At 45.6% G+C, this 23,847-nt stretch overlaps 1 protein-coding gene across 2 annotated transcripts in view; it reads left to right on the forward strand.

The window, feature by feature from the left end:
- Nucleotides 1–23,847, forward strand: part of HIVEP2 (HIVEP zinc finger 2) — a 523,606-nt gene that overhangs the window by 135,780 nt on the left and 363,979 nt on the right. Inside the window, exon 2 of one of the 2 annotated variants that reach the window (XM_078649003.1) lies at nt 4,644–4,737. The gene's annotated coding sequence lies outside the window, so the exon portion shown is untranslated. The remainder of the gene's footprint in view (nt 1–4,643; nt 4,738–23,847) is intronic. The other variant, XM_078649004.1, reaches the window with a different exon arrangement.

Raw genomic sequence — 23,847 nt, forward strand, 5'->3', positions numbered from 1 at the left:
TACCACTTTTTCCTGTGAAAAATACCAACTCTCAGGACTCGTTTATAACATTCTGCAAAGGCCAGGACATGATTCTTAAATAGAACTTCATATTAAATAATTTGTATTTCTTTATAACTTGACCTTTCCTTTTTGTTTACTTCAACTCTCACTCGGGAGTCACTAAGGCAGCAATATATCGAATTTTAAAGTATTATCATGACTTGATCCTTTACTCTTTCCTCCCGATCCACATTCCGCACAATCATGACAATGACATTACCTGACACCGCATCACCCTCAAACTGCTTCTTTAAATCGGATGTTAACTTTTTCAAGATTACCTACCCTCTAAACCTCTCTAAATACTTGATGAAAATTTTGAAACACAATCTGTTGAGAGATTTCCCTTAATTCCTTTTGCAGACCAGTCCCACTGCATGCGGAAAGTAGCCCTTTAAACAGACCTTGTCCTCTTTACACACTCAACCGACCTTTGGTAGATCTCCATACAAAATAAGTTTCGAGCTTCCTCAGTGTCAAATATCTCTTTTAGATGTAAAATGAAAATTACCCTGCCCTCTCTTGACCTACCTGGGAATCTCGCAATATCCATCTTCGATAACTGGAAAATCGTGTACCAAGCAAACTCAAAGATCCTGGCCTTGGTTGGCATTATCTTTCCCTCTTTCAAGCCCCTCCCAACTAACTAATTTCGCAACCCTTTGGGTCTCTCACATTCTTACCCTGCTACCACTTCCTCAAGTCTGCTCAGCATGCAACCCTTCACATCTCTGACTTTGCCACCACTTCACTCAACACACCTTCATCCCACATATACTGTCCTACTCCCCACCATCGCTTCCTACAGAAGCAATCACTTTCCTTAACCCTCTCACCTTATGTCTCCACTTATTCCCTCTACACCCACACCGACTCATTGACACCATGAGCGTATCCAACACCTACCACAAAAAACACCACCAGCTTCAGCCCTACCCAGTACACCACTGGCCTCTCTCTCTGCTCCCCTGTCCTCAATTTCTCATCTCATTAAGAAACTAGACATCCTTACCCAGACCTTCTCTCATTTCAGCAATTTGCAAACCTCCCCCAAATGCTACCCACCACATCCGACGCAGTTCAAGAACCCCTTTCCAAACACATTCCCTAGGGACAATTGTTCATCCAGACCCAAACGGGCTCACTCCCCACTCAAAGAAGACAAAACACTCACACTTGTAAAAAGCTATGAAAACACCAAGTCCTCCGACACTGAGATCAAACTCAAACACTAAACGGTCTTTCTATCCCCACCATTATCTTGAAACCATACCCGAGATCCATTTATCATGCCCACCAAAAAGCCCAAATTATCTGCAAATCTGATGTATATTACCAATCCTCCTATCGGACAAACTGAGCATAAACTCGCCAGTTCCTCCCATACTTTCATGGTGAATAACTGCCACTCTGCAGTGAAACACTCCCTCGAGACGTCAGACACGATCATCAACCACAATATCGACATCCTGGTCATCAACAAAACCTGGTTGAATGATACCACAAACAGTGTTCTTTCACCCTTGCTGCCCCCTTTCTACTCCATTCTGAGAAATGACTGGGTAAGCAAACAAGGCAGGGACTTAGCGGTCACATACAGAAACTTTCTGAGCTGCAGGCTTTGCCCCAATTCCTGGTTTTAATCCTTTGAGTGTTTATCATTGTAAATAATCTTACAAGATACCTCTAACCTCAGGTTTAACGTTATCTGCCCCCCCTCATCACTTACCCGGTTAAATCAACATCTTCATTGAAGAGTCCATTGAATTCCTTGCAGCTAAATTAATAGGCTCTGACAATGTCATCTTCCTCTGTGACTTTATCCTCCACTGGGGTTCCCAAGAAAATAAACCACCAGACAAATATTCTGCTTTTCAAATAACAATGACCTCCACCAACACTGCCAAAAACCAAGACACTGCAAAGGCACCACTCACGGCTCTTCAGCAAGTGCCTGTAAACCTCAGTAAATGCAGTTGTATCGCATCTGGCTGTAGTCAACAATCACCCAATAAGCCCAAAATTAACATAATGGATACACTGATATTGCGTAGTAATTCAGTTTAACTTGTAAGCACTAAAACTCTAACTTGGCTATCAGTCGAGAAGATAGACCTCGAAAAGTCTGCATCCATACATGACAGAGTGACACGCTGACCCTAGTCAGTCGCTATGCCCCAGTCAGTCATCTGTCCAACATTAGCATGTCCCTGGTAAGGTATATCAATAATAAAGTGCTAAAATATATGGATGTATCAGCTTGTATACAGGGCAAACCTCGCTAGAAAGCAGCAATGCAATGTACAGTAGATTGGGGAACGGTAGTTGCAAAGTGTGGTGTGGTGTGGCTCACTGGTTAGAGGCGGCAGACCTGGGAGCAGAGGACGGCCCGGGACAAGGGTTCAATTCCCGACGCGGCAGGGTCTTGGACCAGGGTCAAAACGGACTCGATAATTCTCGCCTCGGTGCCTACTCTAACCAGGGGTCACACTTGGCAACTCTGGGCATTAGCTTGCCTCATCTCCACAACGGCCCCCCACATACGCCGGGGATGCCTGGTTTCACCTTGGAGATACCCAGTAGGGACCATCTCACAGGGAAAGCCAGGACGGGTTCCCCAGCGGTCTACAGCGCAGAGATACTCCTTCGGGAGTCGATTCTAGCGCTTTAGAAACCCACAATCAATCAATCAATCAAAGTGAGAACAAGTAAGACAATATTGCTAATGGGAGGGTTATCTTCACTGGCATCCATGTGATGTAAGCAATATAAGTGGTCACTGTTGCACAAGCTGTTTCTTGGGGAATTGGTGCCAGAATATCATCTGACAAAAATATTTTGTCTTAAATATGGTTTACAAAAATGTTGCCCCATTAAAGTTTACAGAAAACCTACACCCAGTGGAGCAATATTATTGTAAACTATGTTTAGGACACAATATGTCAGACAATATTTCTGGAGAGTAGGGGTTCTTAACCTGTGGTCCGAGGGTTCGTGAATCCTACTCAGGTAGTCTGCGACTATGTTACAAAATGAGAATATTAAAATGATTACATTAAAATATTAAAGTATATACAAATAAAGAAGCAACATTGAAAGTGTTAAAACCTTTTCAAGATTTGATTGTGGGTGTGAATCGATAGGTAGTATCCACATCCTCCTTTCTTACAGGGTGTGAATCGATAGGTAGTATCCACATCCTCCTTTCTTACAGGGTGTGAATCGATAGGTAGTATCCACATCCTCCTTTTTTTATGTTTATGTGTTTACTGTTTGCAACAAAGAAAGGAACATGAGTAAAAGTTTATTGTCCTGATTGCACAGTAACTTGTATGTTAAATGTTGAATGTTGTTCGGTTTTGTCACATATAAGTTGTGTCCACTGCACCATTCACTGTCCTTTTACTTTGGGTTTGAGATACTTTTACGTTAAAGCTTGATGGCACCAATGATGAGAACAGGGCCATCCTGGTGAGTACCAACCAGGGGTCCCATTGGTGGTGCGCCCGTGAGGTGCCATCTCGCTCTTCACACATTTTTTCTGTTGTCTTCCAAGGTGATTGTTGGTCCTGTGCTGTCCTAAATGTGTAGATCAGAGCTAGGTTGCTTTTTATAAGGGCAATAGACTGAGACATCTTGACAATCTCTAGAGTAAGAGATGTCCTGGGGTGATTAATGCCTAACCAGTGATGTTCACAGATCAAGAGATAAATATTGCCTCGAGAACTATGACTTGTGTTGTTTGATGATTATGTATCAAGGAAACATGCTTTGCTAGACACTCATGTAAGCTCTTTCTATCAAGAATTAATCTGTTTTGCCCAAATTGCTGTATTGTGCCAGTGAATTTGTTTTTAGCACGAAACTCTCATTTTGGCACCAGTTTATTATAGTTATGCATAGTTATGTGGCAGAACTGTTCTGCAAAACAGAGGTGGGAGGATGATATTGTCAGTAAATTCAGTGACAGTAAGCCCACAATGATTTGTATGTTTACAGTGTTCCTGTCTTGGTCTGCCTGCACCAGTTGCTGGACACATTAAAATATTATTATATTCGTTAACCAAATTACTGAGCTAGAAAAGAAGTACATAGTTAAAGCCAGCACCCCACGACTACACAATTGAAAAAGTAATTGAATGCATAAACATGTGTGGAGAGGGGGCATTACTTAACCTCATATAACGGCACAATATTCTCAGAATTGTGATGTGTTCATCCCTGTTAATACCAGAAAGAAACATGTCAGTTGAAGGGCCGTTTTAAATGGCACGGTTCGAGGCAGGTGTGCGTGTGTTTTGGTCAGTGTTTCTGGTGCTGCCTTGTGGACGCTCTGCCCTGCTATCTAACAACAGCAACACTGACTGCAGGTCTCTGGGAAGGAAGTCTAAATGTAGGCTGTTGAATAATCCCTCTGGGGGCCCTGCTGCTATTTTTATGCCGGGATATGCGTCACCGGTGGGTATTTTCTCTGGTGACTCGCTTACATCAGTAAGTCTCCTACCATGCGCCCTAGCAGTCACTGATTTATGATTGATGTGGATTTCTGGCTGCTGCTTAATTTCCCTTTTCTTTCCTTTTTTTTGTGCGGATGGCTTCAGCGAGCGGACAATGGGAATCTCCAGGCTGCGGCTGCCGCATTCTTGGCGTGACGACTGAGGACATGGGGCTGCCGTGCTGAGTGAGGTGGGGCAGGTAATGTACGGCTATGTTATTAGTGGTGGGAACGCGGGGGGGGGGGGGCATGGAGGTCCGGGTGGGAGGAGGGAGAGGGTTTCCTTGAGCGCGCGTCACTGTGCACATGACAGGCCCCGGTGACCTGCAGAGGGTGGCCGCTGGCGCTGCAGAGGGTACCGGGGTGGCACTGGGGCGCCGTGGCTTCTGTCACGGCTCACGTGCGTGCCTTCATTCATGCCTGCCTCTGCAGACCGCGGTGTGCTTGTCCAGCAGACGCTCGTTGCCTCGGGTGACAGGCGACATTGACTGAATCAGGTACAAAATGTCACTTAAGTGTAGAATTCTGCATTTTACAACGATACAAGTGATGACTGATAAATGCATTGTTTAGTTGCTTTATTGTTGTTATTATCATCATCATTATTGTTATATTATTTGCACAGGGTGTGATCATGAAAACGATACATGCAAGAAATGTGCACGCCTAAATGTATGAGAGCTTTTTTAATTGCTTATCTAAAGTTTGTTCATCGGATATGGGGTTTTCCACAAAAAAGCAATTATTCAGCTGTTTCTAGGTCTGGGAAGATGCTGGATGCCTTAGTTTAGATGGTCAGTCCTATGTCACACCATCATTCGAGTGCAGTGTATATTGTTTCACAACACTGGGATCCCCTCTTAAAGTAGGACATGGGACTGTAGCCTCGTGATTGTAACACTGTGCTGGGTATGCAGGGTTCCATATTCGCCCAGAGGTGCTTACCGGGCTTGGTATAGAAGCGTTAAATGTGGCACGTGTTGTAGCAGAGACAGAAGGGTATGATAAAGATAGTAGCTCCATTTCTCTGTCTCTCTCACACCCACACTTAAAATATGATATGGAGCGGCTTAGCTTTCCTTTGCTTTAGAGATCTACATTCCTCTTTGAAGATGCCCACCTCATAAGCTCTCCTGCTTGGAAGCCAACGGCAGAACTTCCAGCTCACAGGGTGCCATCATGTGTTACACAATATCAGCTCCCTTCATAGGTCATCTGCTTAGAAGCTGATATCACATGGTGCGCGCATAATGAGCTGGGATCCCCTGCAGAGAGCAGGCTTTCACATCATTGTGTGCCGTTTGCTCAGCCACAGTCCATTCCGGGGTGTAAAACCTCCCCAGGATATGGGTGGCTTTTTTAGGTCGAGCCTGGGCAGCGCATGCGCTGCGAGGAATGCTGTATTGAAGTATGGATTTGAAGCCCCAACCATTCTCCGCCCATATTTGTCATTGGCTTGTGTCATTGTCCTTCCTAAATGCTGGCTTCAGATTGGTTAATAGGCTTCTTAGTCCCTCCTTAGTACCGCCTTGTCTTCATTTGTAACCTCTCAAGACGACTGGCCCTTTTACTTCGTTTCTTACATAGCATGTCTTATTTAGTCTTTAATCACTTTTTCTTTAATGAGTTTTACCTACTGCTGGCACGACACGCTTTCCTCCAACATTCAGGGCGCCATGCAGGCTTGCACTTTCCAAGCATCCCGTCCCGTTCTCAGCAGCCCGTGGCGGTCAAGGTCTCACATTTACAAGAGTTTGACCTTTTGGCATTGTAAATGACAATGCCTTTTATTTACGTGTTAATTATCAAAACAGATAAATAAAGGGCATTGTCATTTACAATGCCAATAGCTTAAACTCTCACGAATGCGAGACCTATTGCATTGCAAATGCTTGTTCTCTGAGGGAAGGGATAGGCAGTGAGTAAAGGTGCCACAGGCTGCGCTCAGCACAAAGCCCCGCCCTTCCTCACTCTGTAAAAAAGTTTTAAAAGTTACAAGTCTGCAACAGACCACAATGGTACCGAGTTCCAGGCCCTGGCTCCGAGGTAAATCTCGCGGTTGATGTCTGATCAAGACGAAAGAGTCACATCAGGGCACTTGGCAACCTTCAGAGGCTTGCCGTAGTATGCATTAGCTGGTTATTCTCTTGGGTCTGTTTACTAAAGGGCTGGCACCCAGTCACTCTCCCTTGGTGACTGCATTTCCTGAACCGTGATTCTTAGATCAGAGCACTGACGCTGTATGCTGTTCCTGAAGCCTCTGTGATGTGTTCAAGTGTAAGTGGCTTTGGAATGAGTATGCCATTTCAGTTTCAGGTTTAGAGGAAGGCAGGAAGCCACGCGAATGCGAATGTTTGGCATTTATTAGACAAGTACTTGATTCAGAGCTTCCATATCAACGCAGGTGGTGCTTTCAGATGTTTCTCTTTCACAGCGTGTTGTGTTTTCGATAAAGCAGTAGCAAAGGAATGATGCTAATCAAGAATCCCCTGAGCAGGGAAGTTCACATGGACGTCAGTTCACATTAAGGGTAAGCAGGGCCCAGGGCAGCAGCAGTGACATTAGGCGTTCCTTCCTTATTACATAATATGATTGGCCTCTTGTAGGCTTTTTGGCCTCTCGAGAGCCCCTTACTTGCTGCTGAGGAGCTAGAGAATGGAGCAGAAACTAGAAAATGTAAACTGGAACAAAGGCACTTTCTTTCCTTGCCCTCTCTTCATAACTGCTCTGTCCCTGGGTAGGAAGGGATCTGTAATAGGTACCATAGTGGAAGCAGGGGGAAACGGCTGCTACTCTTGGCTACCCCTAATTGAAGTCCATAGTTGATTCACACAGCCCTGGTTGCAAACCTGTGATTCAGCTTCTGTAGCTGGGTCTGGTGGCTTAGTGTATTTTTGTGCCCACTGTAAGGGCCTGTGTTCGACCTGATGGCCATAGGTTCAAATCCCGGCGGGTCCACTCAGCCTTTCATCCTTCTGAGGTTGATAAAATGAGTGCCATTGAGTTGGGTAACAATAAACATCTGTTATTCAGCGCCAAGATACCCTTGTATGAACGTGCGCTTTACAAATACACATGTTGTGGTTTGTAGTGGGAGGCCCCCTTTGCTCAGGTGTATGCATGTCATTACCCACAGGAGTGGGTGGATGTGGGAGTGGGAGATGCTTGCAAAATGCCAGCACTGGTGGTCCACCCATGTGGATGCGTACAGCAGGTAGTGAGCCTATAAAGGCCAGCACCTGGCCCTTCACCTCCGCCAGGCAGCATTGAGCGCAGTCGATGAAGAGGTTGGTGACATTAAGACAGTTAGCAGTTGTTCTAAGACAATGTGACGGGCGACTCGTGTCACTGGGAATCTGCACTGACTGGCTGGTTTGCTGCACACACACCTCTACTTAAGTTTTTGAGCTCACCTTTGCGCTCTGAGCAAGTTGGTTATATATGCCCAGGAGAAAATCCTACCTGGAGCCCTTTATGTGTTAGAGGTCAGTGTCAAAGCCTAGATGCCACGTCCATGGTGAAATACAAACGGGGTTTTACAGCACTCTGCGCCACCTAATGCACTGGGCTTGTGTACAGATTATTTTTGATCCCTGGTTGAGTGACGTTTTGCTACTCTGGTCTCTAGCATCTATTTCATTGCCTAGTATTGCCCTGCCATAGCACCAATCCTGCAGATATCCACACATTTTTAACACATACATTTGGGTGTTAAGATGTCAGTAAAGCAGTTGTTATCTCTTTGTTTTAAAAGTTAAACCACAGGCAGGTCTCAGGATTTACTGTATGTTCAATAGAATGTGCAGGTTGCATCGCTGTGCTGTGTACAGTATTCCAAACTACATTTACATGTTTATTTCCAATAAAGGTCCTGTTTTAAGCAATTGAACAAAGAAACTCCAGATAACAGTGGCTGACCTATGACAAAATAAACAGTTCACAAGATGTATGGTCAAAATTAGTGATGTACGAAATTTGCTTTTATAGAATTAAGCGAAATTCTGCAAAAACAATGTGAAATGCAAAATCAGCATTAGACGCAATATTTAAAGCAAAATGCGTCCTTGCATTAATTTTGCATGTGAGGATGTGTTTCGTGCTAAAAAAAAACTCAAGAAGCTCTTGTGCCGTGAACAATAGTCACACATGTTCTGGCCATTCGATTGTTCCTGTGCTTCCATACTACGTGGTGTAATAGCACAATTTCAGTAGTCTTGCGTAACAAGAGTAACACAGAATTCACAAGATTGCGAAGGTGTAACAGAAATTTCACCTATGTGTGGTCAACACATCCATATCTGCATTTTGCAAGTATCTCATACCCCCAGACGCCCCCTCGTCAGGACAAATTTAATTTATGCTGATATTGCAACAATTCTCAGCTATTCATCACACACAATGAACCTTATACACAGCTAAACAGCCATTTTATGTTTGAAAATGATACCTTTCTCATTCACTGTTGCAAGCACAAAATCACACTGCATAACAGCCTTTACAACAAGGTTTTTACCACATTGTACCTTTACCACGTATTTTTTACCACACGTTTTTAGAACACATATGCCTTTACAACGTAAGCCTTTACCACGCATTTAAGGTAAGTTTGGGGGTGTGGGCGGACTCCCCTCACAAGTACATTGTTTATGTATATAAATATATACATAAATAATTTGTGGTAAAGGCATACCTTTTTAAAAACATCTGCACAGGCTAGTTAACTCTCAGCCCTGTCCTTCATGTGGTCATTGAAAGGACATTTAATGGCATATTTAGTAGCAGAAACCCTGCCGCTACCAAGTATCCTCTTTGACTGCCTGTCCTTTTTGAAAAAAAAAAAATCATGTTTTCTTTAATAACTGTGGGAAAACCTGCTCTGGCTGCATGTTGAACTTGATATTGTTCTTTACTGTTGGAGTTTTTGTCATGGCACATAGTAGCTTTTTGTGAACCCTCTTGTTTTTCAAGAACTGTGTGTTCATTCTTATTGTGGGTTGATGGACAGTACCTTTTTCAAGGCCAGGTTTGTTGGATCCAGGAACTTCAATTTGCCAGGCCGATCCTCTCTAATAACTTGGGACGTGAGAGACCTAGACGTCAGTGGTGGGCAGTGACTCTCGACACTTGAGGGGTGTTGAGGGGACCAAGAGCCAAACCCGTGGGGGGGTTAAAAAAAAAGAAAAATGTACTTATGTGTACTTTTGCTCTCCTCCATCTTTTTAGGTCGAGCCTGGCGTACGCAGCGCAAAGCGCTGTCGCCAGCAAGGCTTATTGTTGTGGATTTTGCTCGGAAGTGGGACAGGAGATGGGCACGAGCAGGGCTTTTGGCGGTTTGCACGGGTGCACGCGCTTGCGAAGACGTGCTTGCATGTAATGTATGAGATGTGCACGTGTACGCTGGTGCTTGACGCCACGTTAATTAGGCTGGAGGCGGGAGTTAACTTGTGAACGTGCGTGCACACACACACCCGTAGCAGCCGCCCCCAGCCAGTGCACGTGTACTCAATCACTAAAAAACAAACACACGCACCAGCCCCCACGGTACAACTAAGCCCCACTCACCAGGCTCTTATGTCGCTGCTACAGGCTCCGTCAGGCTCAGGACTCCCCTGGTCTCATCTCCTAAGCTTCGCATGACCTGGCACACGTGGGGCTTCCCTCACTCATGGGAGCCCCGCACTTGCATCAGCGGCCTCAGCCGCCACTTCTGAACCTCCATACTTCTGCAGCCACCACGGGGCTCTCCCTCAGGCATGGAAGCCCCGCGTCACCACTGCTCCTCTGGGCCAGCCACACCGTGGGTGCGGGCTTCCCGCAGAAGGCGGAAGTCCCGCCCCACGACAGGCGTGACGCTCCCGAACTTCCGGTTTTCACCCACAGGAGGTGCTGTACTCATATTCAGCCTGCCCCCTCCCTGTTGAGTAGCCACAGGAGGTGCTATGCTGAAAGCGCCCTCTCCCTCTATAACTGGTCCCAGGAAGTGCTGTACTCCCTTACTTATCCGGCCACAGAGAGTGCTGTACCGAAAGCGCTCACACCCCCTCGGTAACCGGCTACAGGAGCTGCTCTGCCTCAAAGCAGCCCGCCCCTCCTTAATAAACACGCCACAGGATGCGCTGTGCTCTAAGCGCCCCCCCCTATATTTTAATGGCCACAGAAGGGGCTGTGCCCACACCACAGCCTGCAGCCTCCAATTAGTACCAGTCCAGGAGGTGCTGGCGAAGGCATACCCCACCCTGCAGTTCAGTACTCCTCTGCGATGTGCTGTGCGGACAGGGGCCCACCCTTCCTGTGTTACTCACTCCAGAAGATTCTCTGCTTAATAGCAGCACCCTTCCCTGCAGTGTCAGCTCTGTACAACAGAGACAAAGACCTACGCCCCGTCGATTGCAGATCCAGTCCTGTGCAAAGAGCAGTCTGGCCAGCACACCGCCTCCCGTGCAGGGCCCCAGCCACCCCCACCCCCACCCACTCCCTTGTGCTCCAGAACGCGCTGTCTGTCCTTCCTGAGTGGCATCACGGTTCCTCCTCACTCCCGCCCTTCCCTGCAGCGCCAGCCCGAGAGGGCCCGACCTCATGGCCGGATGGGAGCTTTGTCCTGTGAACAGAACAGGGGTTGTCTTGGGTTTGTGGGTGGGGTGGGGTTAGGCCCTCGGCAGCCTCTTGCGGGCAGATTGTGCCTTCTGATTCACCAGCTAAAGGGGGACACTACTGAAAGGTCACAGGACTTAAATTCTCTACCTTAAAAACAGGCAGGAACCCTAGGGAATACTGAATGGAGGTGGGACCTGATCATGCACGTCAGAAAGACCTGTCAGCAGGAACCTCGGTCTGCCCTGCAGGGAGAAGGGATTGTAATGCCTCCTTAGCCCGGGCCTGCCTAGGGAGGAAGACTTGTCTACGTTAAATCCAGGCCTCTTATAAGGAAGTACCTCTCTTCAAACGTGGGTCTCTGTTAGCAAAAGAGCTGGGTCACGAGCCTTATGCCTCGTGCAGACGGGCTTAATAGCTGGATGCCTATAACCTCCTGCAAGGGGGGGTGATCCGCTTGAGTGTCCTGCACAAGAATGGGTTATCCTGAACTTGAGGGCCTTCCGGGGGAGGGAGCTATATCATGCCAGGGCCTACTGCAGGAACTGAGTTTACCACTGAATGCTTTGCCTCTTGCAAGGCATTAGTACCAGTTTAGCCCCCCAAATATAGCAATAAGCAACAGAAAGATGACCAGTCATGCAATGCAATAGGTCTCGCATTTGTGAGAGTTTAAGCTATTGGCATTGTAAATAACAATGATTTTTATTTATGTTTTAAAAATCAACAAGTAAATAAAAGGCATTGTCATTTACAATGCCAATTGCTCAAACTCTAGTAAATGCGAGACCTATTGCATTGCAAATGCTTGTTCTACTTTCTCAGCGCAACAGCACCTCGTGGAGCCTTCTGCAAATTCAGACACACTCTCAATCTGTAGATGACTTTAGGAGGGTGCTACTACTCCTCGCCTGCCCCTGCCCCCTCACGCAAAGCTGTGGGTGGTAGTAGGAGAAAATAAAATGACAATACCACGAGTTATTATCATTTTATTTTCTTTGTCTTTCACTGCAAAAAAGCAGTGAGGCGACGCTCCTCCGCTTTAGCGTAGGAGCTACCACTGCAAATATAGCAACATTCCAGCTCAGATAACTGTGCTTTTGCTCAGGGTTCTCTAAAGTCAGTCCTGGAGGGCCGGATCCACGCCAGATATTTAATGTAACTACATTTATCTAAATGGGGATATGCTAAAATCTCGCATGGCTCCGGCCCTCCAGGACCGACTTTAGAGAACCCTGCTCTTGATAATGAATTTCTCCCATCTAAGAAATGTGGCACAAGAACTGAGAAAACTAGTCTACTGACACAAACAGATTTTCCCAATGGCAAAGATTCCTGTTCTGTGACGAGTAAAAGAAAATGAAGAGCTGTAAGAGAGGAAGTCTTTTAAGGACTTGGAATTCTGCTCTTACCTTGACTTAGGGCACTGCATGCTTTTCCTAGGATGGATTTGAGGTACCATTTTGGAGTTCATGGCATTGTGCAGGAGTTCCGTCTGAAGCTGCACATCTGTTAATTGTTAATTATTTTACAATTGGAACAGCTGTCCACCTTAGTGGAGTCTTAGGGTGTTTTGAAAGGGGTTCATTTCATGGACCGGACAGTGTATTTTTTGAGTTTAGAGGAGGGGATGGAATGGGTAGTGACATCCTTCCAGTGTAGTACAAGAGCCGAAATGCCCTTGTTACCGAAGAGAAGCAGCAGGACACCAGCAGCAGGCATCTGGACATAGCGCCATATTCTCAATTACCAAACAATATTTTAGTAGCAGTGCCAAGAATGTAAGAGTCTGACATTGACATTCTGACATGAAGTCATACCTGCCAACTCCCACGGCGCCACCTTGTGACACACGATATCCCAGTGAGGAGCCGATATCACACTGTGGCGAGGAAAACGAGCTGAAACCAGGAGTGGCCTGTGCAGGTAAGAGCGGTGGGGCGGGGTAGAGGGGAGTCGATAGATGACTATGAGGGAAAATACATTTTAACAAAAAGAAAAAACACTTACCTAGCACTCGCCGCACTGCCGACTTGGCTGAAACCTACTCTACATAATGGTTTTCCAGCTAGTTTTCTGAGGCTTTAAATTTCAGACGTCCATTAAGGGGTGTGAAAACATCCCAGGACATGGGCACCAGCCTCAGCAAGCTTTTTTTTTGGTGGGGGGGGGGGGGGGGGGGGTTGGGGGCAGAATGGGGTTCAAAAGCATCTCATAGGTATTTCTCTGCACGAGGCCTCACCCCCTTTCAAAGTCCCGCCTCCTCCTCACACGGTGAGATTGTTCTTCAAGTTGGCAGGTATGTGACATGTAAGGTATGGATTGTGCCGTGAAACACTTTAAGCTGTAGGCCCAGCAGAATAACCAATATGCCAGCCCATTGCTGAAATACTACTTGACAAAACCCGGATCTACGCCGCAAAGGAAGTCAAGGAGAGTGCCCTCAGACTGCTGAAAGGAAGTGGGTTAATTGAACATCAACAAAGCGACAGTGCAAGAAACAGGTCGAGTTTGCATAAAATATCAAGTGACTCATGTTGGTGGGCTGCTGACGAATAAAAAAAATCACCAAGTCCTAATAGCGCCCAGGATGACTCCAGCCTTACTACCTCAAGTCAAAAGTGCCAAGCTTGAGAGAACATACAAAGCTGTAGAGGAGACTCCATACGGCGCTCTTTCAGTAATGTGGTGTTACATCACCAGGGGCATTGGAATTATGTGGCAAGGGAGCACCAAATTATGTTGCAGGGTTCACTGCATTTTGCGGCAAGAAAAGGCAAATTATACGGCATAAAGCAGCATATTTTTTTTATAGTGTTAGGTCATTCTTTTTTTAATTTTTACAGATGGTAATACTACCCGGGTAAAAATGTCACCTCTTTATTACCGATTTAACAACCAAATACAGCAAAGAGCAACTGAAAAATGACCAGTTAAATTTGCGATGGAACATCCATTGGGCGCACAGACAAGTTGTAAAGTTTTTTGTAACTTTCAATCCGTTTGTGCTAGTAGCAATTTTTTTGTCACAATCTGCTGATTATACAACATCTGATGGATTATGTGGCAAATTCTGCAAATCCATAATTATGCAAAAAAGCTTCTGCCACATAATCGCATAATTTCCCTGTATATCTTCAAGCGACAAGGGCAGACTGACAGTCAGGCAGTCTTACAAAGCGGCTTATGGATAGTAAAACTAACAGGGCGTGTTGGGGGCAGTTACTAGAGGCATGGCATGACTGTGCAACCACAAGTGTTTTAATTCAGTATAAGGTAGACTGCTGCACCAGGCATTAACATTACCGGTGTTCAACACCAAAGGAGCACGGTTTACAACTATGACTAATCCTGGAATATTAAGATATCAAATAAAACGCAAAACATGCTATAAAAAGGTACCTTCACATATGACCGTTGCCGACGCATTATGTGGTTGACGTCACTGCCAAACATTTTATTTTGGGTACAGTCGCCATTCTATCCCCTTAGCTGGTGAAATAGCAACATGTGTGCATAAGCAGTTTCGGTCGCTAGTTTACCTGTCCTTCTCAGTGTAGCAGTGCAACGGGGCAGAAAGAACAGCAGAGAATTCTGGGAAATCTTAAAGCCAGGGCAAGAGGCGAGGGAGGCAGACATTGTGGGTGGCAGTGAGGATGTAGGCCATAAAGGCTGCTGCCGGTGCAGCGTTTTCAAGTTGGGAAAGGCGAAACCATAGAAAAAGTTTAAAATGAGTCACTTGAAATCACTTATGCTTTTCAGCCACTCAGATATGCCCTCTGGCTCTTTTCTATCCTAAACTCTGTAAGCCCCAACACATATAAAACAAGTACCTTTAAACAAAGCCTGTGGAATAAAAGTGTATCCCAACAGAAAAGCTGGGCCTTGCCTCCGTTTGAGAATGAAAGGTGTATTAGTAATATGTTTAATGGTTCTCACTTTATCAGCCCAAGAAGGATGAATGAGTGAATTAAGTCAAATCCGCAGATACATTCAAACCACTGTGCTAGGTTAGAGGGCCCTGGAGAGGTTTCCCGAAAGACAAATCACTGCATACTGCGGTTGCCAAAAAGTTCAGTGTAGTGCTCTCCCGCGCGATGTGATAGTTTCTGATCAAAATCGGTGTGCATGTACTATCTTTGGGAATTTTAATGCAGCGAACCCAAGAGTTGTAATACGCAGCACAACCTGAAGGGAAGCACTGGAAAACCACCTGCAAATGTTGCAAATTGAACGTAGCAATGGTGGGGCAACAACTTGTCCGAAGTGTTTGTGGCTGGGCTACCATGGCACCACCTCCTACGCATGGTCCTTGGCAGGCTACCTGCGTCTGTCCCCACCTCGCTAGATGCCAGCTGAATGGCATGCGATGGACACTATAAATACCAGAAGCAAACTAAACTGCATTCCACTGGGACTTAGCAATGACAGTAAATGCATAGTAATGGTCTTACAGTAACGTCTTACAGTAAGGTATTTTAAATAACTGCTTTTTTTAATGACCTATAAGTATTAAAACATAGTGCATTTTTGGTGGGCTGCATTCAGGGTCATATATCATCATCACTTATGGTCCCCATCATCCATGACTTGCAAAGGTGTTGTAACGATCAGTCAGGCATAAGCATAAACCAGGCATTAGAGTGGCCCACTTGACATTGAATGAGGTCTGGTTTCTGTTTGTGCCCTCCCATCATTATGAGACAGTGCCGAATATGAGCGGCCCTCACTTATGGGCCGATTCACATAGGGCTCCCGTATGAGGCCCTGCACTTGTGGCAGGACCTCTCCAATGGGTAACTGCAGTATAGGGGTGGGTGAAGAATTCTGCTCTGCTGGTGGAGTTTGCAGAGTTTTGCCTGCCCCGCACAGAGTTTAAAAAAGCTCCTTGAAGTGATGCTGGGTGGAGTTTTTTCTCTCAAGCAACTTGTCAACGTTAAGTTGGTGAGAGCTCGCAAGAAAATATTGCATGTTAGACCTCCACCTAGCGAGATTTCTCAATGTGGGCGCCCGTGGCAGGACGTGGCCGCTAACTTTGAGAAACCTGCTGCTCGCATTGAGGAAGCTGCTGCTCAAGTAGAATGTCTGCTCGAGCAGCAGAAAGCAGCAGTACCCTCTGGTGCGAAGCATAATGCCGTTCGTCTGGATCTTACAGCGCGGGACAAATTTGTGGCACTAAAAATCAGTGCGAGCAGCACAAATTAACAGACTCCGCCACTGGCAGAACTCCGCAGAGCACAGCAGAGTTTTTCTGGAAGTTCGCGGCGTTCCACTGAGTAAAACTCTGAGAATTCGGCCCAGGCCTAGCAGCATAGACATTCCGCCAGGACAGCCAGAACCCGCAATGACTGCGGTCCTCCTCCTCAAGTGCGGAACCCCTTGGTGAATGGAGCCCCAAGTATGGTACAGTGCTCAGGGTGCTGTATTTTCCAATATTTTCTAAGGAGGGCAGTAGTTGAGGGTCAGTTACCTTTGGTTGTGGCATCCAGTAAAAGTTGTTTGATGAAAACCTTTAAGATTTCTCAGTCTGAGGAAGCAAATGCTGAGGATGCTGTGGACTAGAGAGAAACAATTCTGTTTTTTTTTAACAACCTCTTCAATGCAGTCACTGCATTATGGCATTCTGTTTTTTTCTCATTCATCTGCCTGAAGCAGAGAACTAGGGTAACAGAAGTTACAAAAACAGCCTCTACCTACTTGCTGTTTAGCGCATTCGGCGTGACCGAGTGCGGCCTGGGATAATTCAACCACCTTTCATTTGAGTTACCTTTTGTGTCTCTGTATTTTGCTGTTCATCCAGCAGTCAGGGCTGGAATTGTCACTTAATACATTTTTCGATTTCCACTACACCATACTGCTTTCAGATTTCGGTGGAACTTGAGGGAACACCAGCACAAGGCTTCCTAAAAGGCAACCAACCACCCACCTGAAACCGCCAGTCATGCACCAGAGCATGCTCCCTGCAGGTTTGTCACTAGTCTGAACCCACACCCAAAAACACATGCAAATCAGCATTGGACATGCTCCATAGGTACAGTCCAGCCAAAACTTTCAGGCCTGGTTCGCTGTGAACGGAAACAAAAACAAACCCAGACAGGTGTTGCCTGTTTGTTCTCGTCATGAGGTGCAGCTTGCATCAGTGGGGGCACGACCCACAGAACAGAGGTCGAGTCCACCTTTCATCCTTCATCCAGCAATAACATGAGTGCCCTTTGGTTGAAAAATAATTACACCTTTTTCAAGTCGTGCGTGTTTTATAGTTTTAGCGTCGTTGTGTATCAGCGCTGTCAAGCTGTGCATCTGGTAAGGCATAATCAAAGTTGTCGCTGGTAAAATGCTTTTCCACATGTATTGCCATCGCGCTTTTCTTTGGAAGATATCTCTGCGAGTATGGCTTCCAAGGTTGATAATTTGTGTATGCCTAGGGTTGTTTTTATGCTGTGATCGGACCCTGTAGTGAAAATGGGGTTGTCCAGAACATTAATGCACAAGTAATTTGAAGGGGCGTGCTGGAAAATGCACAATTAAAAAGAACAGCATGTTTGTCGAAGTGGCCGCAGCGGTGCACTCCCCTTCGGACGTCATTCTTTCCAACAATTTGCCCCACTGGAGGTTTAGACGCAGCACAAGGAGCTCGTCTGACGCCGGTGAGGGCTTCCAGGAGCATCATTCCTTAGTCTCTGGGCGAACGCTCAGACGCACGCACGGCAGGAGTGGAAACACCTGAGGTCATCTGTCACGATGACCTTGTACTCGTCCATTTAGAGTCAAGGGGCCAAGCACGCGAGCTCGGTGCGTGCGTGCGGAGCATGCGCACTTCGCGCGTTGGGGGCCAAGTGGTCAAAGCTGATTGGCTTAAAGACACAGCCATCCTGACGGCTCTAAGTCCCACCTTTCCGGACGAGGAAGTTTAGGGCACTCACACGAGGAACGCATGTCCTTTCTTGGGCCTAGACCAGGGGTATCCAACTTTTTTTTGTAATAAGAGCTTATTATGTTTAATGAAACTCATTTCGAACTCCTAATATTATCGGTGTTATAATAGTGAGCCCATGAGACCAGTTTACATTATTGGCCACCCCATGCAAGATTACTAGCAGTGATCACCTCAGTGCATCAGGCAGGGTTGCCAGCAGCAATGTAAAAGAAACCTTTATCAATATGAAAAAAACATGTTTAATATATGACAGCCATAGCTGCAAAGCCCCTGGCACCAAGGTAATATTAGCAATATGTCTTTCCAACACTGCATAATTTAACACTCAAAACACTGAGCTTTAAATATATTTTGTATATTCAACATTATTTCTCCAAACAGTAGCTTATGACTTCCGAAAAATATGCATATTTATGTCTCAAATATAGGCTTGTCAATTCTGGGTAACACATAATTAATTCAGCAAAGCAAAAACATCTAATTTAGTAGTTTGGCCTGAACAGAGGAGAGCTACTTGTAGAAAGCTGGAGGCCATCGTTGTGGAAGCCTGTCTTAGACACTTGCACTTCTCTTTCATGCTTTAGCAAACTGACAGTCCTTTTTAAAAAAAAAAGCAACTAAATTGTCTTTCTTTAAAACTGAAGCTAATTGAAAGACAATTAGAAATTTTTAGTGGTGTTGGCTGTTTGACTTTCACATAAACTGTCCAAGTCGGCAAAAGCATTGCATATACCTGTCAACTCAACACATTTGGCGGGTGTCACTTGCTTTTTACTTCTATTCACCAGCATGACAAATAGAGTGCCTTCAGACTAATTGTGTCAACCGCTTTTCAAAGTTATTTCACCCTCCCAAAAAGTGTTAATTCCCCATTGATCTTAATGGGATCACCCATTTAAATGCCTGACTTTACCTGCATTTTTAGGTATCACCTAAGACAGCGCACAGTGCACAATTGCGAGGCATTTTGTTCAGTATAATAGACTTGGAGCCCACTGATTACTTACCATTCATTGGCTCAATTATCACTTTCATTGGCTACCTTCTAACTGGCCAGGACATGTCATGTCCTGTTCTTTTGTTTCGGATTTTTGTGGAGCACCGACCAAGTACTGATTGCTTCATTTTGCTTAGTGTGCCTTTGCTGCTCATGCAGTGATTGAGCTACTACGTTAGTTGCTGGTTCCCTCCCACAATTTAGTTGTCCATGTGGGTTGTTCCCCCTCGCCGCACACTCTCCCTTGCCCATTTTAATTGTTCACTCTCCTTGTCAGTGATGACCCCTACCCTCCCGTTGTACCTATTGCATCTTCCCTCTCACCATCACGTTGTCTGGCTGCTTGTTCACTGCTTTTGTCTGTGATACTCCACACATGCTGTTGTCCATGCTGCTTGTTCGCTTCCCTTGTCCCCCCTTCTCTCCCAACCCCCCATGGGACATAACAAACATTGGCATAGCCAACAGGTCTCGCCTTTTGGGCGTTATAAGTGTTTAGACAGAGCTATTGGCTTTGTTAACGTTTTTAATATGTGTTGTAGAGCATTGTGAAGGATGTATGGAAATACTCAATGATGGAGAGAGGGATGGAAGAGTGTGAAGGAAGGGATGAATGCAAGACCGGAGAGTGGGAGACCATGAGGGTTAGAGGGCAGGAGTGTTGGATGGTGGAAAGATGGAGGGAAGAAAAGGCGAATATTTAAGGAAGGACATAACAGGAAGGTAATATGTTTAGCCTGCTAAAAACATAAAATACAAAGTAGTTGTGGGAGTAAATTGGTTGATAAATGGAGCGTGCTAATGGGAGGACCGGATGGTTGTATGCAAGGATAGACGGATGAATGGAAAAGGAAGAGAATGAGTGTGAGGAGGGTGTGACTGATGTAGGGGTAAAGGCGGGATGGGCGTAACTGCAAGATAAATAATGGGGTTGTGGCTGGATGACTGAATGAATGGACAGATGGATGGATAACATAAGGACTGGATGGACGGATGGAGTGGTGTGATTAACGCAAAAATGGAGAGAGGGAGACAATGAGGGTGAGAAGAATGGATAGATGGAAATTGGGTGAATGGATGGCTCTCAGTCTGTATATTTATTCAAATGTCAAATTTATCATTAAGGAAAATATAAACACATAAAGATAGTTAGAAACAGAAGTCAAAGTTGTTAATAAATATAGTAAGCATTGTGCCTTTAATAAATGAAATAGCCGCAGCTGCAGCACATATGACAATAGTCAAATTAACAATAACAAGCCCTTATACAAAAGGACCACACAGCAAATAGCCCTTTCTTGTGAATGAATGAAAAGAGTTAGAATGATAATCATGTGAGCAATGCCGCTCTAAAATAGAACAGGACTTTCAAAATGTGGAGTGTGCCTCATTTATAGGACGGAGTTGCCACAGTCTTTTTTCTCTGGAGGTACCTCCTGTACTATTCATCCAGGTGATTTCTTGGGGGGTGGGGGAGATAAATGCCCACTGAAGTATCTGTCAGTAATACATTTTCCGTTGCAACTGCCATGGGAAGGGCCTCTGCCACATGGAGATTCGATGGTTAGGCCACCAAAATAAAGTAGGCCGTAAATCACCAAAGTAATACAACCATTCGAAAATGCAAAGCGAGTGAGTTCTTATGATTATATCTTAAACTTCTACTGAACAAGATATACCTTGAAACATGCGTGGGCATGAGCCACACACCTCCCTAATAACGTATATGCAGAACCTTCTAGCGTCCTGTTGTTTGGTGAGTTTTGCTCTATACAATGTTGTGTTTGCACGGGAAACAAATTAAACCGATTTAAAAGGTCACTCCTAGAGCAAAGCTGTGCGCTCCCTAGGCTCGACCTAAAAAGCACTATGATGCAGCCATCACTGGCTGTGTCATAATGCTTATTTGCTCTCCCGTTGTATGTGTTGCTTGTTCCCTCCCACCCTCCTGTTGTCAGTGTTGCTTGTTCCTGTCACCCTCCTTGCCTCCCATTGTCTGTGTTGGCCCCCACCTGCCATAAGAAAAAAAAATGGTATGGCGCGGCCAGCATTGGCTGGGTCATAGCACTTTTTTTTCAAACTTTTTGCCAGGCTGCACTGCTGTGTAAAATGGCTAAAAAACATGGTCAAAACTAAGAGCTGTCACCAAGGTAAGACCTATTGACTTTGCCAATGCTTGTGGTGGCAAGAGGTTAACAGGTATGCACAGAATCCGGTACCAGAGAATAGTTTGTTTTGACTTTCTCAGCTGCGCTCCTTCTTGATCCCCATCCATACAGAAAGGTTCAGCATTGCTGCTTCCTGCTACCATGGTGCCAGTGCGGCAACCAGAGCCCAAATGAGAACGAAATGGGTGCGCCCTTATAAAAATACAGCAGACACATTTTGAGAACATTCAGCATAATGTAGTAAAGTTTTGGCATTTACCAAGATTTAATTGGGTGGTGATCATGTGGGTCTGATTGAAAAGGAACTAAAAGGTCCACATACACTTAAGTAGTGCTTGAATCACCTCCCTTAGCCCCTTCTTCTGCCATAGGTCTAGGCCAACTATTTGGGGAGTGTATAGACAGACAGGGGAAAAGGAATAGAAATAATCAAATTAACACCTTTGTTGCTGTGAGCACAAACTAGACTGATAAACGGTCTTCCATCATGAAGGTTTTCCAAAGGAAATGTACCTAAAGTCACCCATGCATCCTGCCTCTTGTACGATTTTGATCACTGATGGATGTGCAACGTACTGCCTTGTCATGTTTTGTGTTGTGGTCAGTGCTTTAAACGGGCCAGTGCTCACTGGTACAGAGTACCAGCAGTTCCAAGTTTCTTTTAGGCAAGGGACCAAGGCGCTTGATTGCAGGCACCAGAGACAGAAGTGGGCCAGATTGGACCTGTCATGTTCTGTGGCCAACAGTGGCCAGATTTTAAATTTCGCGGTCTGCCCAGCGAGCAACCATTGGTTGCCACATGACCAATGGGGTCGCCTGGGCATTCGTCAGGGGAGGCAGGACAGGTGAAATAATGGGCAAGGTCCCCTGAGTACACATCGCTGCTTGCACTGAGAACTGGAACTTCTTCTAGTGGCAGTAGGGCCAGGCTCTTTCAGAGTGAAGCGTGCTTGTGCGGCCCTCTTTTTCAGCCAATAGACAGTGTATTCAGGCGCTGGGTTTCAGCTGCTGCCTTAGAGGCTATTTGACAGTGCAAAAGGAATACGAAAATGTGGCCTGACGGCCTGATTTATCACATAAGAACTGGGGAGCCAGGTTCAAATCCCAGCATCAGCGGAATACCCTGTGACTCTCAGCAAATCACTTGTACTTACTACTATTCCTAAGTGATTTCAGAGTTTATCCTTTTGTATCTCTTCCTTGAGTGACTTTACATTTGTAATTTTTTCTGTTTGAATCTCTTATGTACCTCATGTAATCTAAAGTCCTTAGGTAACGCAACTGGTTCTTTTGTAAAGCACTCTGACACCTTCAGGTAATGTTCGCGCTATATAAAATCACATTAAATAAATGAAAACCACCCTGTCCCTTAAAAAAAGTATGCTTTAACAGTGGCGTAGCTAGGGCTTTTGACTCGCGGGCGATTCCTTTACTTTCCCTCCCAGTGCCTGTAAGAGTAGGGGGGGGGGGGAGCAGGGGGAGGGGTAAGGGATAAAGACCACGACGAGCGGGGGTGGTAACCGAGTGTTCTGCAGCCAGGCTGAGTAGGTTGAGGTGCAGCAGACACAAGCGGGACCCCAGAAGCGAATTAAAAACCTATATATATTGAATGTTGCTGTAAGTGGCGATCTGAGTATTCCCACGTGTGTTTGCCCATCACTATTGTCATGGGCTGACTTGTGTGGCAGAGCTGGAGGAGACAAGATGGCAGTACTACCTGAATGTCCATTTCAGATACAAGCAGCGTCGGATTGGTAACGCAGGTATTCGGGCAATGCCCGAGGGGCCGGTAGCTGAATTCCAGCTGTGGGTTGTTTTTTTGAGCAGCCTTGGGGGGCGATTTGGGCAGTTTCTGCATTGAGGCGTCACTCCCTTTCTCTCACTGGGCCGACCTATTAATATATGCATATTGAGCGGTGGCAGGGGGCTTGAGCAAAAGTGGCCTCACTTGTTTTCAGGTGCGTTTCACCATTGTAAACAAATCCGTGCATTTTTTTAATCACCCCACCTCCCCCTTTTTAATACGTTTTTACCATAACAGGGTTTTGCGTAAAGGCAATATGCAAATGTGGGTCACTTTTTTTTGTTTGCTCGGGCCGATTTTTAATCCCAATCCAACCCTGGATACAAGGGACACCCTTCGCTGTCCACCACACTTGCATTTTATTTTGGAAAAAACAGATTTGCCAGGTAGTATGTGTGGTAGCCTTGGGGCAGGTGACAAGGGTAGGTTTCAGTACTTTTTGTATCTGAGAGACTGCCCACGTGCATGTTCAAGAGTGCACAGGATAGGGGGTGTTCGCTTTCCATTATTGCTGGCAAGAAAGCTCAGAGAGTGTGCGCCCTTGCTGCAGAAATATGCTGATAGGACAGCTTCAGCATTCAAATTGTCCAATTCGGATCAAATCCTTACCATTAAGATTGTAGTGAATTGTAGTGCCCGGCAGCAGCAATGCAAAACCACAAGACCTTCACAAAAAACACGTGTTAACATTGAATGAGTGATTACTGTATGAAAACGCTGTGGTGCTCACATACTCTACATAGTGTAGATTACTGCAACTAAGGAAAACGTTTTCTAAATAAGAGAACTATAGAGATATAAAATGCTAATAAA

The sequence above is a fragment of the Lissotriton helveticus genome, chromosome 6 (assembly GCF_964261635.1).
Source record: "Lissotriton helveticus chromosome 6, aLisHel1.1, whole genome shotgun sequence".
NCBI lineage: Eukaryota > Metazoa > Chordata > Amphibia > Caudata > Salamandridae > Lissotriton > Lissotriton helveticus.